The sequence below is a fragment of the Physeter macrocephalus genome, chromosome 11, assembly GCF_002837175.3.
Source record: "Physeter macrocephalus isolate SW-GA chromosome 11, ASM283717v5, whole genome shotgun sequence".
In the NCBI taxonomy this organism is placed as follows: domain Eukaryota; kingdom Metazoa; phylum Chordata; class Mammalia; order Artiodactyla; family Physeteridae; genus Physeter; species Physeter macrocephalus.
The window spans coordinates 97,785,927-97,789,159 of record NC_041224.1 but is presented as its reverse complement, the minus strand read 5'-3'; the positions used below and the strand labels follow the sequence as shown (position 1 = coordinate 97,789,159).

Here is a 3,233-nt window from a genome sequence, read left to right as displayed (position 1 = left end):
CCCAGGAAACCCTACCCAACCTTTAAAACCGTAATCAGGGCTTCCCTGGTGGCGCAGTGGTTGGGAGTCCGCCTGCCGATGCAGGGGACACGGGTTCGTGCCCCGGTCCGGGAGGATCCCACATGCCGCGGAGCGGCTAGGCCCGTGAGCCACGGCCGCTGAGCCTGCGCGTCCGGAGCCTGTGCCCCGCAACGGGAGAGGCCACAACAGTGGGAGGCCCGCGTACCGCAAAAAAAACAAACAAACCGTAATCAACTTTTAACCACGATAAGATTTACATTCTCAAAATCAATGTCTCCTTCCTCTGGAGTCCCTCAAATCTCCAGTAAAGTACCACAGCTGTACTAATATTTCAGTCCTTTCTTCCTCTCCTCCATTAGCTCTATGTTCCAGCCTCATCCATCTACTCGAGCGTCCTCAGCTCCACCACCTACAAGGGCCTAGAAAGCCCCTGGCTCCAGAATTTGACTGAGTTGGAGGTTCAAAGCAACCTGAAGGGCCAAATACCCCAGTTTAGATGCTTAAGAAACAAATCATGAGTTCCGAAAAGCCTAGCTATTCCCTACAGGTGGTGAGGAGCTAAAGCTGCGTCGCCCTCCCGCGGTGCATACTGGGAGATGTAGTCTCGGGCCGGCCCACTACCTCTTGGGAGTTGTAGTCCCCGATCTGGTAAAGGGAAGAAGGACGCAACTTCCAAATTTTGAGTTAGTCTTAAGGGAGAAAAACAAGAGGGGAACCCAAAACATCCTGCGAAGTCAAGTTCTTTCGGCCTATCTCGGCCTCACGAGTAGCCGAAGTGGCGGGGAGGCGGACCCCAGAAGGGGGGGGAGACGTTACGTTGACGCAGGCATGACCCTGCCCAATAGGATTTGGCGGGATTTCCGAAAGCGGCAGACGGAGTGGGCGCTTCCGCCTGAGACCGAGGCCTGAAGAGAGCTGAGACGCGCGCGTCCCAGGAGCGCAATTAGGAGCTGAAACTCGCCTGGGTTTCGTGCTGAAGGCCGGAGCAAAGGCGTAGAGAAGTGGGGCGCAGGCGAGGGGGTCTGCGGTCCGTCCGGGGTCGGGCGCGCGCGGGTCCGGCGGACTGTAGTCGGGGCGCGCAGCCCGCCCGGGCGAGTTACGCTGCAGGCGGAGGTGAGTGTGAGGCGCAGACCCGGCCCCTTCCCACCTCGTAAGTCGGACCCGTACCCAGACCCAGACTTGGGCCCCAGCTCCCTCAGCGGGCTTAGGGGCCCCTCCATGCAAAGTGAGAAACTCGGCTATGGCGGGGCGGGGCGGAGCAGGGATGTGCCCGGGCTCGTCCGACCCTCGGAGCTCATTGTGGCGAAAATAGAAGCGCATTCTAGAGCTGGGAGGAACCTTACCGGCCTTCACTTGCAACATCCACTTTATGGGCGTGGGCGAGGAAGCCCAAGATCCAGAGAGGTTTAGTGACTTAAAAGTCACAGCTCTTAAGCCAGAGCCAGGGTTTCCGGATTTCTGGTCAGTGCCCTTTCCATTACACAAAGTTTGGCTTACAAAGTACCCACCTCCAGTTGTCAGTAAGGTATTTGCGTTTTTTAATGCGGAAGACCGTTCAAGTGATGCCTAGGGAATGATCTCTAGTAAGGTTTGTTGTTTTTTCTTAAACTTCTGAAGTGAAGTGTAATATACAAATAGAAAAATGCACAGATCAAAAGTGTTTACAGCTCCATGAATCATTACAAAATGAATATATCTGTGTAATCACCACTCAGGTCAAGAAATAGAATGCTGTCAGCATCCCAGAAGCCTCCCTTGTGCACCCTTCTCTAATACTCTCCCTTCTCCCCAGAGGTAACCACAATGTTGACTACTAACACCATTGGCTAATTTTGCCCGTTGTTGAATTTTGTATAAAGGAAGACTATATATTTTTGTGTCTGTCTTTGCTCAACATTTTGTCTGCAGGTTTGTAAATGTCTTTGCATTTAGCAGTTCTTTCTTGTTCCTATGTTGTATTCCTTATTCATTACACCTGTGGCGGATATCGTGATTGTTTCTAGTTTAACTTGTATGAGAAAGGCTGGTGAGAAAGAATATTTCTGCATACATTTTGGTGCACACGTGTATGCTTTTCAGTGGGTTAATAATACAGAGTAGTGAAATTCCTGGGTGATAGCATTTGCCTATCTTCACCTTCCATGTTTAATACCAGTTGTCTAAAATTGTCCAATTTACACTGAAACCAGCAGTGAACGAGTGTTTAGTTGTTCCACACGTTTGCTAATACTTAGTATTGTCGATCTTTTAAATTTTAGCTATTACCTTGTGTTTTTTTTTAATTATTTAATTATTTATTTTTGGCTGTGTTGGGTCTGCGTTGCTGTGCGAGGGCTTTCTCTAGTTGCCGCAAGCGGGGGCCACTCTTCATCGTGGTGCGTGGGCCTCTCACTGTCACGGCCTCTCGTTGCAGAGCACAGGCTCCAGACGCGCAGGCTCAGTAGTTGTGGCTCACGGGCCTAGTTGCTCCGCGGCATGCGGTATCTTCCCAGACCAGGGCTCGAACCCGTGTCCCCTGCATTGGCAGGCAGGTTCTCAACCACTGCGCCACCAGGGAAGCCCTACCTTGTGGTTTTAATTTTAATTTTTCTGATCATTAATGAAGTTGAGCATTTGTTGATATGTTTATTAGCCATTTGGGTATCTTCTGTTGTGCAGTGCTTGTTCATATCTCTTGCCTATTTTTCTATTGGGTTGTCTGTCTGTCTTGCTGATTTGAAGGAATTCTTTATATATTCTGGTTACCAGTTATATTTGTGGTAAATATTTTCTCCCCTCACTATCATTTGACTTCATTCTCACAATGGTGTCTTTTGATGAATAGAAGTTCTAAATTTAAATACAGTCTAGTTTTTCAGTCTTCTGCTTTTTGGTTATTGCTATATGAATACAGTTCAAGCCATCTTTTTTGTAAATTATGAAGGAAGACACTTAAATTTAAGCTGCATTCAGGTGATTCTGATATTTGGAATTATCATAAACTCACATTATGCCAAACATGCCATCTAAGAGCTACACCTGAACCAATCAAGAACAAATGGTGGGTTTCCCTGGTGGCGCAGTGGTTGCGCGTCCGCCTGCCGATGCAGGGGAACCGGGTTCGCGCCCCGGTCTGGGAGGATCCCACATGCCGCGGAGCGGCTGGGCCCGTGGGCCATGGCCGCTGGGCCTGCGCGTCCGGAGCCTGTGCTCCGCAACAGGAGAGGCCGCAG

At 50.0% G+C, this 3,233-nt stretch overlaps 1 protein-coding gene across 1 annotated transcript in view; it reads left to right on the top strand.

Moving 5' to 3' along the window:
• The first annotated feature begins 309 nt into the window (after nucleotides 1-309).
• Nucleotides 310-3,233, top strand: part of RAD51 (RAD51 recombinase) — a 68,660-nt gene continuing 65,736 nt past the window's right edge. The window contains exon 1 of the mRNA XM_024115911.3: nucleotides 310-1,134. The gene's annotated coding sequence lies outside the window, so the exon portion shown is untranslated. The remainder of the gene's footprint in view (nucleotides 1,135-3,233) is intronic.